The sequence below is a fragment of the Lepisosteus oculatus genome, chromosome 3 (genome assembly GCF_040954835.1).
Source record: "Lepisosteus oculatus isolate fLepOcu1 chromosome 3, fLepOcu1.hap2, whole genome shotgun sequence".
Lineage (NCBI taxonomy): Eukaryota > Metazoa > Chordata > Actinopteri > Semionotiformes > Lepisosteidae > Lepisosteus > Lepisosteus oculatus.
Window position 1 is genome coordinate 39,327,595 of NC_090698.1, and position 21,311 is coordinate 39,348,905.

A 21,311-nucleotide genomic window follows, 5' to 3' on the forward strand; every position below is an offset into this window, starting at 1 on the left:
CTGTACAGCTCTTTGTCCCCTGATTTGAACGCAGTGGATTTATTATTTTATTGCGAATGTTGTTGTTGAACCACAGTTTCTGATTGGGAAATGTCCTAATTTTCTTTTCTGGTACACAAATGTCAGTGCAATATTTAATATAGCTGGTAACTGCATCCGTATACTCATTTAAATTTGTGTCGGGAGCTCTGAATGCGTCCCAGTCTGTACAATCAAAGCAGTCTATTAACCTGCTTTCCGCCTCCTCAGACCAACAACTCACTGACCTGTTCGCAATGGGGGACGTATTCAGCTTCTGTTTGTACCCAGGAAGTAACAGGAGAGCGATGTGGTCCGACTTACCAAATCTCGGTTTGGGAAGCACTTTGTATTCTCCTTTTATTGTTGTGTAACAGTGGTCCAAAATATTGCCTCCTCTTGTCGGTACAGTGACATGCTGAATGTATTTTTGCAGTACTTTCCTCAGATTGGAGTGGTTGAAGTCCCCAACTACAATTGAGACAGCTTCTGGGTGGGAGTTTTCGTGCTTGCTGATAATGTCGTGGAGTTCACAGTGTGCTGCTTCCATGCAGGCTTGAGATTGAATGTAAACGCATGTAATATTGGTGGCGGAAAACTCCCTCTGCAAATAAAAGGGTCGACATTTTATGGTCAGGTGTTCTACATTCAGTGAGCAGGATTTAGAGATTACCTCCACATTGATGCGCCATTTGCTGTTGACCAGGAAGCAGACACCTCCTCCTCCCACCAGGAAGCAGAAGCGCTAGTACTCTGCCTCATTTCCCCTGGCGTCTGCCCACTTGCTGTTGATGTTTGCCGCATCTTTGTCTGGTTCGGCAGGTGGGGTCCATATGGTATGTGAAAAAAGTTGTTTATTAACCCTAAGGAGTCTGTCCTCAGGTTTAAAAGTGTTTGTCTGTCATATGTAATGACAACGATTGAGCGTACAACACAAAACAAGAGTATTATTGAATGAAAAAACAATAAAGCAGTCACACAATGAGAGAGCTATCTGTAAACCATCGCCATTTTGCTGGCGCCGGAAGTGGTCAGAACCATCTCCATGAATAAAATTCAATACTGATAAACTGTACATCCATTGTGTTCTTCAGACTCTGGCCTTCTTTCAGTTACATGGAAAGATCCAGAAATGTCTAATGTCTTTTTATTAGGTGGCACGGCATGGCGGTGCAGTGGTTAGTATTTTTGCCTTGCAAGGCTCAATTCCAGATCTTGGGTGCTATCTACATGGAGTTTGTATGTTCACCCTGTGTTGATGTGGGCTTCCTCTGGGTGCTCTGGTTTCATCCCACAGTTCAAGGATGGTAAAAAAATCTGGTTTTCACTGCATAAATATTAAAAATATATTCCTGGTAGGTCAATTGGCTTCTGGGAAAATTGGTCAAAGGTGTGTGTGTTTGTGTTTATCTGTCCTGCAAAGGACTGGTGTCATGTCCAGGGTGTATTCCAAATTGTGTTTGCTGTTTTGGGGGTAGACTCCAGGTTCCCCATGCCCCTGAAATGGATGATGGAGATAAAAAATAAATGGGTGTCTTTTGATTACAAGTAATTTAGAGATAATGCAACAAGAAATATGCAATATAAAATAAAGAATGTCTTTTTTTGACCTGTTATTAATCATGGATAAACAGTTAAGTTCATTAAGCTTCAGTTATTCTATGTTTTTTATTTTATTTTATTAATTTACTAAAATATTTTGAATTCTGTCTCCTTCTTGAATACTAATGGGTCTTAGTAGCAGATGTCTGTGTTAAATCCATCCAGCTATTCCAAAATGGCCAGACAGAGTAGTATAACTGCACAACATCATAGAAGAGTCTGGAGGCACTGTGCATACATATTGTAAAGTGATGAATGGTGAAAATGACTGTAAGCAATACATAACGTTGTCCTTCAGTGCACCTAGCACTAAATCCTGCTCACTCAATAAGCCTTGACAGGTGTGGGTACTTCAGCATGCTCTTTTATTTCACCCAGTATCAAATGTTCTCCATTTATCAATACCCATCTTGCATTTACACACAGAGACCTGAACCTAAAGAGACATGAAATCTGTAAGGTCTAAGTGAGCTGCCAAGAAAAAGCTGCATATTCAAACAATTAAGATTTGTAATTCAGCTGTTTCTGTCTTTTTTTTATATTGTGAATGGTAATGAACTGAAAGTCCTTATTAACATGGCCATTTATCCTGCACAGGATTAGTTTTGTTTTGTTTCTGGTTGAATTATTAGCAGTGCTGCATTAGAGGACATTCGGGATAAATGACATTGTAAACATCTTCCTTATCTCTTGTGCTAGGTGGTAGGTGAATAGACCTTTAGCTTTATGTGGGTTTTTTTTTCTTGAATGAAGCTTTAGCTTGTATCTGTCTCTGGAAACAACAACCTAGTCTGGTAACAATCTGACTTTTCAGTAGTTTCAGGCAATGTGCTCTATTATTCTTTGTAATCCAGAGAATATCCCCACATAATTTAGCTAATGACATTTATATTTAACTTCAGACCAATATCATTAAAGCTAGACTAGATGCCTGCACTATTCTGTTTTATAATACTATATATAAAAAAGAAAAAAATAGTATTTACTGATTTTATCTAAACTTCATAACAAGGAAATATCTCAAAGAGTTTTTACTGAGTTTTTATTGTTGGCAAGGAGTGGATTGACCATGTAGTTATGGGAGATTTTCAAATTAAAATTGTATATTTGGCGTGCACTAAAATAAATACCATATGCAATATGTTCTGGGTCTGTTTTAATTGTGTGCTTAATTTTAAAAACTGCAGGAACAGATCAGATCCTGATCCTATTTTCTTAATTATCACAGTTGTCTTCAAAAATGCATTTAATTTACCCACCAAAACATTTTGGATCATCATCATCATCTATCAAGTCAATCAGAATTACATTTTATGTAGTATAGAGTTTTAAGTTTGCATTAATTGCATATCTAAACACTTACTGGTTATAGTTTTCACTGTATAAATATTAAACATTTATAACTAGCTTTGTTCCTTTTTGAGATTTGTAAATTGCAGAAATTACTGTAACAGGCTATAACTTTTGTTTTTTGTTTAACTATTGTAGCCTTTCCTGACTCTATTTGCTGTTAGTTTTCAGTTATTGCTAAATTAATTCAGAAGGGAGCTGGTTATTACATCTGATATTAACATTTTCTGAATATATTTACTTCAATCATTAAAGCATTTGTTTACTCATTCACTATTTCACTGAGGTTGTAGTATTTGCTTTCTGCACGAGGTAATGATAAAAAGTGATGAGTTGAATAGAAGGTTTAAAGAACAACTTAGTGTTAAGTCAAGAGTTGCTGCAGCTGGAACAACTAGCTTGTATCCAAGCGTGGTGCTTAGTGTTTCTCCAAGGAAAGCCGAGAATAGCAAGTGCAGGAATGAGTGGGGTGTTTGGAGTGTTCAGGTAGACTGGTCAGCAGACAAGCAGGGCTGCCTGGCCTAGTTGCCTGATTGATGGAACAGGGCTATTCAGGGTTTCAAGCAGAGAAGCGGGTCTTCAAGAGTGGAACAATTGGACACAGAGCTTAGCACTATGGCAGTCAGTAGCTCAATGTCAGAGCGCTGCTTACGCCAGGAATCCTTTATGTAGGGGCTAATTTGTGGCTTGATTGGATGATTGGCTGCCTGATGGATAGGCAGCCGGATGGAAAGACAAGCGGCCCAATGTCATTCTCATGGGCTGGGCCAGAAGGAGAGCACTCGGCTGAATGCTTCAGTTGTCCCATGGCAACTGCAGGCTGCAAGCCGCTCCCAGCCTGGATGTGACAAAAGACTGCTATTTTATTATGCTGATATCTGCTTATAAAAATGAAAACTAGACAAAACCCCCTAAATACAGCAGTTTACAGAAAACACAAAAATAAGTAACACCATATTGTTGGAATAGTTATATGGTGTGTATACAGGGGAGCAAGCAAGGTGCACAAGGCAGGGTATAACCTATACGGGAAACCAGTTCAATGCAACACAACATAGACACACTCATACCTGGTTCACTTGTTCCAGAAACCAATTAACCTGCCAGTATGATTTTTGACTAAACTAAGGGTGGGAGCCCACGCAAACACAGGAAGTACAGGTTTAAACATAGATACTGTAGCACCCCAGGTTCAGATCTACGGGTAAACTTTTTATTAGGTGGCAATGCTAACCACTGCACCACTGTGCTTTTAGTATTGCAAATCAGACTCTATATGGTGTAGCCTGGCACATTTTCTTTTTTGTGGACATCATTTTCCTTTTATTGATTTTTTAAATTGCAATGAAATTTGCTTTTGTGTGCATACAGCAGGTTTTTATCAGTATAACATATTTATCCAAGCAATGTCTATTTTTAAGTTGCTGTTTCAGTAAAACATTATTTACTATGTTTAGTGGCTGAATTAAAACAATACATTACCAGTAAATATACCAAGTTTTAAACCAAGTAAGATAGAGTGAATCCAAAACAAATACTAAATGATTTAAAAAAAATTAAAACAGTCTTTATTTTCATTCTGAAAAAACAGCTTTTTCGAAAAATGTTTAATAAAAAATGACACTCTGTCATGATAACAAAGAACAGCCTGTTAGCACTTTATTTCCACCATGAGCACGAAAGAGTTTCAGCTTTCCCCTCCGTGAGTCCAGTGGTACAATGCAGCAGGTTAGAGATGTGTCTCTATAAATCACTCTCACAGCTGGGGGGTTGGAGGAGCCTAATTAATCAGCTGTATCATTATGTTTGTCTTGTAGCTGCCAAGCTGTGTTTAGTAGAGGAGTCTCAGTGTATTTAACCCCTCGGCTTTTCTTTAAATCCATGTTATCTTCATACAAGTTAATCCATGCAAGGCAGCAGGGGATAAAACAAATCTGCACTTGGATCTTTTGCCAAATAAAGTACTCACCGATCCCCAAACAATAAAACGATAATAAAAAGAAATCAACAGAGAAAAATATTTATTATTTGCATGCTTTTTCTTTCATTTAGCAAACCTGATTGCTCTCCACTCATTCAAAACCTACCCTTTACTCTGAGAGGGATTTCTGTCTCTTTTCTAAGCAGCTTAATGGGAAAAGACAATAGAGTTTACAGACTTGTTTTTCAGTTCTGGTTTAGTAAGTTTTGGTAGATGGCTAATGTTTCACAGGGAGTCTGCTTTACAAGCTCATTGTTTATTCTGTTGACAGATGCCCGTGCTTTTGTTGAGATTTTGTGTCGCTTATTTAGTTCTTCCGAGTTGAAGAATTGCCAACAGAGTGTGTAAAGTAGCCATCTATTTCACTGTACATTTCCAGGTGTACCGCAAGATTGTTCTCCACTTACTACCCACAGGCACTTTTGTTGTAACCTAGAGGGACCACCCTGTCACAGGGTGAAAAGGTTATTACATCCTCATTGTTTTTTAGACCCGTCCATCTTTTTAGCCCTTGGACATCGGCAACTGTGCCTAATTGTTTGGAATCGTAGAGTGGTGTTGGGATGCAGACGCTTCTCCCAAAGAGACAAGGTTCAGACTATTACTGTGTTCTGGTCACTAGAGGCCTGGGCCAGATTTGACCCCCAAGGGCACCAGACATGAAAGAACAATACTTTGTCTGCTGTGTCATCAAGGCCTGTTAATCTCTTTCTTCAACTTGCTTGATTTCATGGCCATCTATTTTTTAGGATTTGTTTTCATCCATTTAACATCCTCATTGTACTATAATGGAATGGTAAGACTAGTGCTTTTAAGACTTATGTTTTTATAATATGCACTTTGAAAATACATAAAGCAGATCGTATTAATCTATAAATAGTCCAGTTACTTCTGACTTTGTGTAATAATTATAATCTTTCATGCAGTGTTAATAGAAAGGATCATTTTAAATTGTTTGAGAGAAATCACCTTTAAAATACAAGGCATGTTGCAGACTGGACACTGATTTTTATTGTGTAATTGTAATTCTCAGATTCCTTTGAAAAGTTCCTGAAAATGTTATGTTATTATAAAAGTAATGACTTTGCAGTGACTATGCTATTTCAAAGCAAGTGGAATTATGTTTTTCAAAAAATACAGAAGCCTGATTAGGGCCCCATCAAGATTTTTTCCATCAAGTTTTTTTTGGGCCTTGTTAAGGCAAAAGCACAATATGCTATATTTAACTATCTTTCAAAGACCAAGTTTAAACATTACTCATGGCAGTAAAGAAGTGTGAAATTAATTAATTTTATCGGGTGTATGGAGAAAGCTGAGGTATATACTGTATATGCTTTCAACAAGTATACATTTAAACAGTATATACAGAGATAAAATACTGAAGTAATAAAATCAGGAGAAAAGATGGTAAATAGAATAAAAAACATGGAATTATGGAGGTTCACATTTTTAATTTGCACAACTGGTTGAGGCACAACTGGTGGAGGCAAATAAAACACTCCTGAAAAGAGCAACATTTGCAGGTCTAAATGACTTTAGACCCTTTCTAGGTTAGCCATATGGCTGGCTGCTAATCATAAGTGGCACCCAACAGTCTGTGAAGCCTGAGGCTCCTCTTTCTTTACCTATCCCAGCTGGGTAGAAAACAACTTACTCTATACTGAAGAGATAACTGCAGGCTGGAGTTGATCTGTTTCCATTCACTTTAATTATAGTGCAAATTGTAAGGATTACTGCCAAATGTGCTTTTAAAACAGTGAGCCATTACACAGTTCCACACTTTAAACGAAAGATGAACACCACATACTTTAACTGAACAAGAGTATTTTTCTGTGGTTGGGGGTCACATCTGCCTATCAATGTGGGCACAAAATTTGCAAAAAGATTGTCAAAACTATCTGTTTTGGTTCTACTGTAATCTAATTTCAGCCAAGTAGGAAAAAAGCTAATAAAGAATAGAATATAAGTCAATGGGTAGTCCCAGTTTTAGAAAAAGAAGTCCATAGTACAAAAAAATAACATGTGTGTTTATAGGTTTTACTACTGGACAAATGCTTCAACATTACTCCACGAATTTGCTCAAGTTTTGTTACCTCTTTTTATAATCTTAAATATATTAACATTTTTTATCTCTATGTTGCTTTGGACACTGTGATCCAAAGGGACCATTTTGCATTAAAATACTCTCTTCTATAAATTAAAGCCCAAAGTCTAGAAGCTGCAGGAATCCTCTTTGTTATGTATGGGGCAACACAAGGGAAAGTGCATCATAACTCTGGAATGACCTGGCAAATCACCTGTCTCAAACATGTTTGGACATTTCTAGATTGATCTCTGGGAAAGAATTCCATTGAGCCCATGTCTCAGGGCTCCCTCAGACAGATCCTGTGCCAGGCTTGGGCTGCAATCCTCCAGACCTGGACAACTGATTTAATTCGTACAATTTTTGTCAGCACATTACTGCCAAGTATTCTTTTCATGGGTTGTCAAGATTTCATTTACAACTCTACATAAAAGCTGTTTCTATTGTTCCTTCTCTGAAGGCTGTTTTGTTCTCACCTTTCTCTTAGGTTCATTCTTTTAATAACAGTTCCTGAATGTATTTTGAACCCAAAATTAACACTCTTATGAGCTTCATATAGCAATAATGTTTCATTTCAATTTTTAATTTTTGGACACAGTATGCAAAACATGTATGTACTACAAGTAAGGACAATTTTCAAAAATGATGGAGAAATACATAAATGCAACATTACAATGTCATACTGTATAGTGTATTTAAGTAAAACTGAATTTCAAAACCTACTTTTATTACAACTACAACTATTGAAACTACAATTAACTTTAAAGAAACTAATGATCAGCTATAAGTATCACATGACCTTAGTCAAACTGAAATGTTATGCATATATAACAGGATTCAGTGCACTGAGCATATTATAGAAGTGATGTCAGCCCTTCAGACTTTAATGGTGTAGAACTTTGCTGCTTTGTAGAAAGTAGAGCTGTGTTTTGCTGACCCTCCTAGCGACCATGGTTGAATTCTGGCAGGAGCAGAGCAGCATGGGGTGGTGTAGACTTCTCCTGCGGTAGAAGGAAAATTGGCACCGGTACAAAAGTATGTGTATTTGTGTCTGTCAGGGTCCTGCATGGACTGGCGTCCTATCCAGGGTGTACCCTTCCTTGCATCCATTGCTGGCTGAGAGGAGGAGGCTCCATCTCCTCCACTACCCTGTTTATCATGTAACAAAAACAAATCTTATTTATAAATAAGATTTGTTTGTCTTAAAATACATTGCAGGGCATTTACTGGCAAAGTCGCAAGGGTACAACAAAAGAGTCCCACTGGGAATTTTGGCCAGGGAACCTTTGGTCTGAACACCAGAGCCCTAATCTATACTCCACAGTGCAGCCTCTAAAATACCCATTACTAGCATGTCTTTTACAAAATGAAAAGGTTGTATATAGCCCTTGAAACATTCCAGAAGTGACAACATTTATGTTTATTTTTCATTTCTTATTAACTCTTCATAACCAAATGATTTGCTTGTTTTGTACATAACTGTTATTGTGTTCTCAAAATATTAAAGGAATCCCAACAGATTATGCAGATACTCTGTTTGAAGAGTTTCACCTGATTTAAGAGGATGGAGCCCCCAGTCTTTCACACAGGCCAGTACAGGTTTGTTCTTCTGTTGACTCACCAGCCAAACGGGATGAAGTAAGTAGAAAATAAAACAAGGGACACGTTAATAAAGACTCAAACCCCTATATTATTGTCACTTTTACATTGTTTTGTAAAGGTTATAATGACAGTTTGTATGGACCAGGACATTTTGAGACAAGGCAGGTTTTAATACTGCCCTTAAAGTGAAAAACATTAGTAATTTCAGAATTAACCAATTTCTGGGCTAAAAATTGAAACAAAATGTCAGTGAGCAATGAATGCATAAAATTAATCAGCTCTTCACTTTTTCTGCCAAACATCACATCATGTGAACAGCCAAACAATGTTACTGATTTGTTTGAAATCAAGTTAGTATTTATAGTGAAGTGTAATGGACAGAATAATGCAAGAAACAGATGCAATACTTAGAAAACTCTCATTTAACATCAACTGCATGGTGTAATATGATGTTTACAACAGAGTTGCAAGAAAGTTGCATCTTGAAGATTCAATTCAAAAAAAGGCAGTATGGATTTGCCAGACTCCTTAGTGATGTTTATGGACATTTTCAGCAGCATTATGTTTTGCATCAGAAAGTACCTGTAGAGAAGATCTTACGATCACTGAGAAACATGAAGATGGATCTATTTTGCTTTGTGGTTGTTTTGTATCTTTTGGTCCTGTTGCCCTTGTTTGAATTGAAAGAACAATTATTCAAGAATGTACCAGGACATTCTGGCCAAAACTCACATACCCCCTGCTTGCAGGCTAAAGCTGGTTGAAAATTTACAGTTTAGCATAATAATTACCTTATCACTTTCTACATAGAAATCATTTAGTAAACACAAAATGTATGTTCCTGATTGGCCATTCAAGCACCAGTTCTCAATCCAATTGAACATTTGTGAATTTAACTTAACAAAAAAGGGCATATTAATTGATATTACATATTTGACAAATCGTTCAACTAAACAAAACAAAACACCACCCTAAGGAAATAATACTAGCCGTCACTTTACTTTGGGCCACTAAATATTGCCTTCTTGTGTCTGTTGGTTTCCTTTTTTAATTTAAAAGACTTGTGTGAGGATGACACAATGTATGATGGCTAGTCTACAGCCCTTCCCCTCTCACTAACACTCCAGGATTGCTTATGAATTTGCCATTTCTTTACTTACATTTCAAGATGTTGTTTAACTTGTAAATCTTGAATTCAGCCACTTGTCCTCTGAACTCAAATAAGCACTTTTTGGATTCCCATATTCAGTTACATTTACACAAGTAACTGTCCTCAAAACATTCATTAACATTTTAAATGTCTCACTTTTTCAATGCAATGATACAGTATATTGTTTTCAGGAAATCAGTTCCTCTCCCAGCCCTAGTCTCCTCGGTTCACTAGTTTATCTGTAACCTCTTTAGCATTCTTAACTAATGACAGCATCTAAAACAGGCTCTAACTAATGTAATTAAAATTTGAAAGCACCTAAACCAAAGTTTTGATTTTTACATTATCAAGGTTGCAGCTTTTCCACATCTACATGAAGAAACACCTACTTGAACTACATGAAAACTACATGAACATGAATTTTCTCTATTTCTTCCATCTCTGCTGGCATCCCTTTGGGCCTCAATTTCTAACCTCCTGGCCTGTGATAGTTCTGCTGTCTCAGACTCTGTTATTGGTTCAGAAATGTAGCAGGACTGTAGGTGTCCATATTTCTCTCTCCTGTTACCCATGACTGGTGTCCATTCAGCTTAGTTTTGGCTTCTTATTATTATCTTATTATTGTACATATCTCAATGTTGGGTTGATTGCATTTGCTCCTAAAAATAGGCTTTGGTCATTTGAGGGGACATTACAGAATGTTTTTATTTGTTTCCGACTTTCAATTAACATTTTTTTGTTTTGTTTCCCCAGTGGGTATAACTGCTGCAGTTTCATTGCTTATTGTTCACTCTGTCGAAACTACAAATTGTAGTTTAATTTCTATTAAACGTAAATCTTCTGCTCACACACATTCCACTGCACCCATTGCATCTATATTCCATACTTACAGGGATTTATATGCATTTTTTAATGCAAGATTCACATTAATGATTACATATCCTTTTCTAGATCCCCCTACTTGTTTTGATGGATTCTTTTTACTATTTTTTCTGCAAGGTGCAGTTTGCCTGCAGCAAAGGAAGTAAGACATTATTAGGGGTATTTATTGCTGTTTTAGCTGGGTTTCTGATATCTTAAGCAGTGTATGCCATTCTTTATCTTTAGACCTGTATAGCATGGCTGATTTCATTGTTCCTTTTATTGCTTTTCCTCTGTTCACTCTAAATTGTCTTCTCCTCCCAAATGACTGTTAAAGTGCCTGTCTGTTCCCAGCTTGCTACAGAACTACAGTCTTCACAGGTCCGTCTTTTTTTGACTGCTTATTAGATGTGCTTTCTTTTGGTTTCTCCAGGGTTAATTGTACTTTCGGCTCCTCCAATTGTATATAATAACCTTAGTGCTAGAATGGTATGGATTCTCTTCATTTCCTCCTCAAAGGAAGTCAGGGTTTCATGCCTGGATCTATGAGGAGCTCACTGTTCCCACTTACTACTTACTAATATTCTGGAAAAGCTGCTAATGATTTCTTCAGTTGTGCCCATTGTTCACACATCTAGCATTAACAGTTTGATCCCAAGCTCTGACTTCTCTCAGCATTACACAATTTTTCAGTCTCTCTTGTCAAATGGGAACAGCAAAATGCATAGCTGGCTAAAAAATATGTCAAAGTTATATCCCTTATCCATCACCCCTGGCACCTATTTGAAATGTGAAGGTGCAGATTTTATTTTCCTGTGTCTAACGTAGGGCATTGGACACAAAAATTATCACCTGGTACCTTTGGGTCTAAATTGCCTCCTGATATATATGACTTCACTTTGCACTATGTGGCAATGGAATCTCTCTTTTATGTGAACTGTTGCTTGCCGGGATAGACTCTGGCACCCCCATGACCCTGAATTAGATAAAAAAAAGTTAGAAAATGGATGAATGGATGGATGCATGCATGCTAGCCCTCAAAGACCTCAACTTCATATTGATGTTGCAATCATTAACATACAGCTTATTACAAAGACAATGATTAGCAATCCAATGGCCAGTTGAATGTCTTTGCTCTAAACAAAGCAATTAAGTTGTTTTACCCTTTTGTCATATGAACTACCAATATGTTCTGTAAGGTTGATGATTCATAGTTAAAGTGTCGCTGAGTAAAAGACTGTTGCTCACTTTGTGTTTTACCCACAAAGCATTGCTTATTAGTATTATATCTTATTGCTCATACACAGGTTCAGTGAACCTAATGCATTGCCATTTTCCTTTCTGTCAGGTCAACCTATAATTCTGACACCAGCAAACAACCTCTCTATTAATAAATACATCATTAATAATGACTCAAGCTACTGTATGGAGGACATATCATATTTTCTTACATTGTAGCTTTTTCGTACCTTTTTCGTTTACTTAGCAGTGAACAGATGGTTATTCCTGAAGTCTGCATTCAATATTCTTCTCACTTGACTACTGACAGCATTTATTTTTATGTTATATTTTTAAGTGTGGAAAATTGAGGATACAATAGAAATGAAATCAAATTTACTGGTATTTACACATTCCCAGCCTAACATGAAAGATGAAACTGTAGATTTCCTTTTATAACTGTAGAATTTCAACACATTTCTTGATTATGCTCCAACTTTGTGATTTTTTTATATTTACTGTATACCCCTTGAGGTATTTCACTACATGTAAAAAATGGCCTGTACAAGTAAAATAGAAGACTGTTTGCTGCCTTCTGGTCCTGAAATCAGTAATGGAGTTGAAACTTAAAAGTGTATTAATAACAATTAATAAATATCAGTAAATTTTGAATTATGATAATATCAACAACCATACTGTACATAGAACCATATGTTTTTGTAGTTATCCAATTATGTGACACCTGAAATTTAGCTAAAAGTACTGTAATTCTTTTAAGTTCTTTTAAGATATTAACTCACATCACTATGTTATAGATACATCTCGAGTAGATTTGTACTTCCATTGTATTATGTTTACTGATGTGAATATCTACAATCTAGTAAGATATTTACTTGCATCACTACTTATACTGTACAGTATATACATCAGTGTATACAATAGAATGCAATTAAAGATCATAATCAGATCTTAACATTTATTATATCTATTTTTATTGCTGCATATATCCATAATTGTGAAGGTGATATTTTGGCATTTGCATGTTTTGAATTTGAATAGGAGACACATTTTAAAATCCAAATTAACTCCGTCCTAAGGTGACAAGATCTTCCTTTATCTCACTGTCCCACTGCCCTCTAAAAAAGCACCCTGCACCAGACTCATTTAACAGAAAACACCCAGGTTCAGAAAAAGGGCAAATCACTTGTGTTTTGTTGAATGTAGACATAAAACTTTTAATCTTAGACAAAAAAAAATATTGTATTAACCAAAAAGTTAAATGTTTCATCATCTCATGGTTTTAAGGACAATGAATCTTGGATTTATTTTCCAACCACAAAAACTGTCTTTGGAGGTTTTTATCAATTTATCTTATTTATTCAGGTGAAAAAAAAATACAGACAAGTGCACAACAGTTGAATGGAGACGGAGACCTATAACTAATTGAATGTTGTAAAACAAAGTCACGCTACTTTGTGGGAGTAGGAGCTCTGTAGGCCGCAGGCAGACATTTGGACTGTGTGCAATAGCAGCAGCATCCTATAATTTACAGACTCAAGGCACTTAATATATAATGCAATATTCTGCGCTGTGCCATTTGTCATTTGAACTAGGACACAGATTATAGCTCAGGGCAGTGCATCTGTCCTCTGATCTGCCAGGAAATGGGCTAAAAGCTCCCGCAGCTGAGCCTGCCATTTCAGCCGAGCTAGAAAATCCAACCTCTGCTCCAGAGGTCATTGCACTTTTTTTCATGCCCAGCCAAATTGTGAAACATGTGACTAATATGCATATAAAGCAGAGACTGCCTGGTGTCTGGTGCCGGCCCAATAGTTGGTTAGCAGCTACTCCTAATTTTATGTGACAATTCCTTATAGGAAGTGCCTTGTGGGTGACTAAATGGAACATATTGATGTCCCACTGGGTGTAGCCCTGTTGTTTTGACAAATCTTCTTCAGCATTTATCAATCAGGCCTACAATGGGGAGTATGCTGAATATCTAATTCGAACATGCTACTTAGGCCCAATAGACCAGGCAAAGCTGTGTTATTCAATTTGTACTTGTTAGCAGTGTCCCCTCTGTCACAGAGCAATTTATGTTCACACATCTCAGATGAAAAGGGAAGCTTTCCGGCCTTCAAATTCTTACATAAGTTACAAGCAAAATTTTAATTAGCAGGGCGGTAGAGTAATAATTCACTGGCTCCTTTGTCATTGTACAATGTGAGCTCCATTCATTGCATCTGGCATCTGCAAGTTCTTAGGGAGACGATAACTGAGCAGTTCAAGATTCAATGTGTATGATAAAAAATTGTGACAGATATTTGTAAGATTCTGTAGCTCAGATCATGTTTTTTTTTCAATTTTATACATTGTAAAAGTTTTTGCTAACCAAAATGAAGAGAGTTTGAAGACTTTTTTATCTTAACTGAGTTTAGTTTTGAAGGGAAAATATATGTCCAGGAATGGTTTTGTGAGGATTAGGAAATTGATGGATAAACCATCATAATCTGGATTTAAAAGAAAGAAAACAAAACTAAAATTTCTACATTAACTTTACTTCTTCAACGGGGTTGGGGGGGGGGGGGTCGAGAATATTTTTTAATTAACTTCTGCTAAATCTAAAGTAGATTTTAAATTTAATCTTTCAAATATATCTGATACCTGTCTTTTTTCAAACTATTTTTAATCTGTTGCAGGTAAGGTGTAATCATAATGTTCAAATAACGAACAAAGAAATTATGTGCCTCATTCATGAAAGAAAATCAGAAAACAATTAGGAAAAATGCTTTCTTAAATGTCTTGTTTTTTTTTTCCTTAAATACAGTATTGCTCTCTCAATATAAACGATCCTCTTCTCCATCCAGGGATTATTTTCATTTTGTGCTTTCATCATTTGTTCTTTTTTCTTGATCAGACATGAATTAGGCATTGTATTGTTGTGCTGTAAATGCAGATACTCAATTTACAGACTTTATGTAATTCAAGTCAAATGTTAACCCAAAGTTATCATTGAATTATTTTCTGTCATCAAAATTATCATTGGTATCATTTTTACAGAGTAATAACAAGGAAAAATAAAGAATTGATAAATGCCTGAGTTACATTTTATTCTAAATGATAAAAACATTCAGCTCAAGTGACCTCAGCAAGAAAAAACAATCTAAGGGTTAAATGGAAGCATTCATATTTTTTATTTGTTTGTGTAATAAAAGAATAAAACAACAGTCCTAGGTTATCTCTATTTTTCATCTCAGTAATTGACAACTAATTGTCTGTACCCCTTCTTCATTCTCCCACTTATAGAGCCCATTCAATATCCACTCTTGCTCCTTAGTGTGAGACTGACTACCCCCAGAAATCAGAACCAGCAATGTTCAGTCCCTGACGGCCTTTCAGCACCTGCTCAAGACTCAGCTGTTTCAACACCACTTGTGACCTCTCAGCTCTCAGCATCCTTCAGTAACTCTTCCACTGTATTGCACTAATCTTTTTAATTCTCAGTTTGCTAATTTGCCTGTTGCACCAGTTCACTGCAAACATGGGACACATACCAAAAAGTCCACATTATTTTTGTGTTCTCGCTACCTGCACTGCCCAGCAAGTTTCAGTACTTCTTATTTCATTGTGTATGATTTGTTTATTGGTGGAATTTTTAATTACACTTCCAAGATTTTTGTGCGTGACAGGTTTTTCTTTTTTTCACTTTATTTGATTGCACTTGCCCATTTGTTTTGTACTGAAATTTAATGAAATGTTTTAAGAAGAAAATTATATATGGACCATGTAAAGAAATGCATAACTTTTTATAGTAACACATTTACAGAGGTGTTACCAAGCGATTGATGCAGGAAACTGACAGTATTGATCAGACATGGCATACTGCTGGTAAATATATGAAGCTGATTAATATTTGCCATAAAGTGTTGATCAACACGAGCTGTGCTTTGAAAATCACAGGCTGGTAGCATGCATGGCCACTGTTGGAAACAATATAAGCTGTACCCTCTTGAAGAATACTTTGCACTTGTCTCCTGGAATTAATAATAATAATAATAATAATAAACATTATTTTATACAGCACCTTTAAAAGTAGTATCTCAAAACACTATATAGTATGTGCAAAAGACAGCTACAAGGATAACAAATTACAAAATAAGTATAAGAAATAAAAGAGGAAAGAGGTGCAGCAGAAGATGCAGACAAAATTAAATTCAGGTTTTAAATCTGAATTTAAATGCATTTAGGGAAAGTGACTCTCTGATATGAATGTATAGAATATACATATATGTATATGAAGTACATATATGTATAGGGGGCATATAGAAGACCAGATCCAGAAAAATTAAGGTTGCGAGGTTCAGTGTAGACAGAGAAGTCAGATAGGTACTGAGATGCCAAGCCATGTAGAGCACTGAGGATTTTGAAGTGGAGTCTGATACACCCAAGCTGTTAGAAGCTCACCGGTCAAACATCCAATTAAGCACATCAAGACTCAGCAGGTCAGGATTCTGAACATATTGGAGCTTGTTAAGTGTGGATTTAGATACCCCAGTAAGTATGGCATTGGAGTAATCAATTTTAGAAAAACAAATAAGCAGCTTTTCTGCTACAGTTAAACGCAACATAGGACTTAGTCTGGCAACGTTTCTGAAATGGTGGAATGATTTTTTAGAACATTTTTCACATGAGGGTCAAATGTAAAGCCGTGATCAAAAATCACCCCTAAATTCTTCAATTTATATTGAAATTCAAATACACTTCCATCCACAGAGAGGGTGACTGCATTGGCTTTACATAGATGATAGGAGGTCCCAAGTACCACGACCTCAGTGTTGTCATGGTTTAATTGAAATACATTTTCAGTCATCCAGGTTTTATATCAGAAATACAATTAGCACAGAAACAGTCACTTCAATGTCAGGTTTAGTATGGACATATATATAGTATCCCTGGCATAGAAATGATCATTTAGACCATGTAATTGTAAAATTTTACCAAGTGGGAACATGAACAGTAAATGCTGAAAAGCAGGTGGCCTACTATTGAGTCTTGGGGAACACCTTGACTTAACAAAGCCAACTTTTGAGAATTAAAACTCCCAATAGAAGCAAAGTGCCGGTGTGAACCATTTAAGAGCGATGTCAGAAACTCCACACAGTCTCAAGGCCAGAGAGTAAAATGTTGTGATTTACAGTGTTAAAAGCAGCACTTAAGTCAAGGAGAATTAGAATAGATAGAGAACCAGTATCAGCTGCCATAGGAAGATCATTCGTAACTTTAATAAAAGCAGTTTCTGTGCTGTGTAATTGTCTGAAACCAGATTGGAGAGGTTCGAAGAGGTTATTGTGTTCAATTTATCTTACAAAGCCTGGATTCTCAAATACCATGGTCTCCGAACCCCAGATGCCATGCATAATCCCAGTTTATCTCACAAATGTTCAATGAGGCATCAATGGCGTAACTGTTACATTCTCATCTCGCAAGATAACAATTGTTACAAGAGCAGAATGAAGATAAGTGTTCTCCCTCTGCAATGCGGTTACATCGGAATGACTCATCTGAAAGGAAAGTAAGTGAGGTCCCAGGACTTGACCAATGTAACATGGGGCAGTCAGGTTCCCATCAATCACTACAAGCTGCATTCTGTTCTCACTAGACATCCCTACCCAGCCCATCCCACTTAGAACTTGCCATTCATTGGCCTGTTGTACACAACAATTAATGCACGATTCTGCACATCTGCACCACACTTTCTGACATCCATCATGGCGGTCCACACAAAACATTAATTCAGTGCTAAAGAGGAAAGTCAGATGAGGTGTTTTTCCAACATAGTACCAAGCACAAAGATGTTGTTCCTTTGATAAACAGGGCATATTGGCTCCTTTATGTGTTTTCTTTTCTTGATTTTTACCAGACTTGAGGGTTAACACTTTAAATCACTCTCCAACTAATAAGGTGATTTAGTGATTATGTAATAGTCAAAGCCACTCAAGTGTATCACAGTCATGAATAATCAATTAGTTTAGGTCAAGCCAAAACAGTTGATCAATACACAAAATCTGTATAGTTTTCTTTCTTTCTAAAACATATATTCATACATAGAGTTTAAATTGAGAAAGAGTTTATTTTGATGCTAAGTATATATTCATCAAATCAGACTAGGCCATCATTGATTCTAAAGACATGTTTGAATTATTTGTGTGGAGTCAGTAATGCTAGCTTTTTTTGTTCCTATTCCCACCAGAATTGACAGAAATTGACATCCAAATTGAATTTCATGTACCAGACAAACACGAACGCAGACAGAGACACACAATGAGATTGCCCATAAAGTCCTTCCTGACACAAAGCTGCATTGTCTGGATCCAAGTGAATGAGAAGTTCAGGAGGAAAGTAGACAGTTAAAACATATGGATATTTTAAAAAATACTCTGCACTTCAGAATATGCCTCGTTTAACTGAAGGAATTAAAAGCATAACACTCTCCAGCAACAAATTGAGGTCTTTAGATTTCTAAATAGATGGACTCAAGTGTGTTGTAATTTTAGATAAAGCAAAGAAGTGATGAAACCCTTGCATCAGACCTGTTTAAAAATATTTACATTCTGCATTACTTACTTTCTTACATTGTTAAATTGAATTTCTAAACTTCCTCTTATTGTAAAATTGGATTTCAGAGTTCAAGATAGAGCTGAGCTGTTTATATTTGTTGTCTTCCATGTCTTCCATTCTTTTAAATTTGCATTTATGCTTTAATAACAACATGCTTTTGTTGCTGCTGTCTAATACAAAGACTTAAAGCAGCATAGTCATCTATCAGTGGTCTCATATTTTTTTACAACTTGTATTTTATTGAAGGAAATACAGCTACAGTATATTAACTTTTAATATAATTATACAATATAATACAAGCCATATTAAGTACAAAATTAATAAGCACCTGAAATAAATCCTCACAATGAATGGCTTTTGCTAGCAATGAAAGCAGGAGAACCACAATTCATTCATGCCATTGAAATATGCACTTCTTCTGTCATAGTAGTTTTCATAATTAAACTTTGTTGTATTACTATATCTTTCTCAACACTTTCTTTGCATTAAACACACAAGTTTATTTTTATTAAATAACCAAAGTACTGTATTTCTTAGTTCTTGGATTGTAGTAGTAGAATTAGGAATTAACTGGAGATGTTCAAGTCTTTTTTTCATGCTATTCCTCTGACAGTTACAGTATGTCAAATTGGACTAAATATTGGGCTGTACAATACTGAATAATTCAAGAATAATAAAAGAGCATTTACTGTAGATGTAGAAATTTACAAAACATATTTTAAGGTCTATGTATCTTAGTTAAAGATGTTTTAGTTACTGCCATGATAAAATTAACCTTTTGAAACTAAGACTGAATCTATCATTAAATCAAGACTGATTTTTGTACATTAAGCATAATATGACTTTAGTTATTATGGAAGAATTTTACTGTTTTAACTGTAATGTTTTGATGTTGTATACTTTCTTTTATGGGTTAGTGTTTTTGAATCTCAGGTTAATATTTAGCTGCATACATTATCATTATTTTTATCTGCTGTGTGTTGTTGGTGTTTAATAAGCTCCAATCAACACAAACAATGTGCACAATCAATCAAATTACAATTTCCAATATACAGTATTTCTAATTGGAGCCAGGTGGTGGAGAGCAACATGATTAGTGGTGTGTTAACTGGCTCACATTGAGACAATAGGAAAATTATAGTTCACAACAAAGCTCCTTTCTTAACCATGAGACTGAATTAGGAATTGGGGCCGCTTTCTTTCCAGTGATGAAGATTTGTATGCTGTGTATTTTTATGACAGATCGCATTTCTATTCTATTGATATATGTTTATATTATGTTTATAGTGCACACATTCTCTGTAGTTCTTCATAGTTGTTATTAATTTACTTAAAACAGTCAATTCTAGTTATAACAGAAAGTCTTTACACTGTAACATTAGCTCCCAACCTTCTGGGGTAAAAACATGGAATTTACTTCTATGTCAAGACTTTTTTAAATATATGCCCGCTTTTTTATTAGAAAACCTGTCATATTAAAAAAAAAATTACACTGTTTAATTGAAAATAATACATTAGGATATTAAAATAGGCTCTTTTAGGATATCTTGAATGTACAGTTTCCTCTTATTTGATTTTTGTCAATATATTTTTCTGTTCAACAAATATACACATATCAGCCAATCCATTAGCTTTTACACTAGTATATATTAGCTTTCTCATCAAATCATATCATTAGAATCAAAAACAACATATAACACTCTTCTTCTTCTTCTTTTTCACAGCCTTAGTCCCAGACTGTCCTGGGGTCAGCTGCTTTGGTTGCTCTTCTCCACTTGTCTCTGTCGAGCACATCTTCCTCACTCACTTCACATACCTCCATATCTTGTCTCACACAATCTATCCATCTCTTTCTAGGCCTGCCTCTTCCTCTGTTACCTTCCACCTCAAATTCCATTACTCTCTTTGTTACTTCCTCAATGTCCCTCCTCATGATATGTCCATACCACTGTAACCTCGCCTCTTGCATCTTCTCAATCACATCCACCACCCTACATCGTCTACGGATGTCTTCATTTCTGATCTTATCCTTCATTGAAATCTGCAGAATCCATCTCAACATCCTCATTTCAGTTCTTCTCATCAAGTTCTCTTCCCTCTTTCCAACTGCCAAGCATTCAGCTCCATATAGTAGTACAGGTCTAATCACAGTCTTGTACATTTTGCACTTTAACTGTCTAGGAATTTTCCTGTCACAGATTATTCCAGTTATTTCTCTCCACTTGTTCCATCCAGCTTTCACTCTTTGTTTTACTGCCTCCAGTGTTTCTCCTCCCTTTACCAGTTTTGATCCAAGGTATTTAAAGCCATCAACTTGTTTCAGTTTTCCTCAATTTGTCTCCTCAACATTGGTCATAGTATCTCCTCTTCTCTCCATTACCATTATTTCTGATTTTTCTGCATTCATTTTCAGTCCACCCTTTTCCAGACTCCTCTGCCATTTGAACACTTTCTCCTGTAGTTCTACTTCTGAATCTGCCATCAGTGCCACATCATCAGCAAAGATGAGTTCCCAAGGCACTTGTGTTCTTACCTCCTCTGTCAGTGTGTCAATAATGTTTATGAAAAGGAAAGGACTTTGTGCTGATCCTTGGTGTACTCCCTGTGATTTCAAACTCTTTTGTCTCTCCCCGTTTTGTTATCATCTTCGTAGTTGAATCTCTATAGGTTGCTTGAACTAACTTCACCATGCTTTCTGGTACTCCTTTCTTCCTCAAGCACCAATACACCACCTCTCTGGGCACACGGCCATATGCCTTCTCCAAGTCCAAAAAGGCCACATACAGCTATTTCCCTTTCTCTAGTGTCTTCTCCTGTAACTGTCTCAT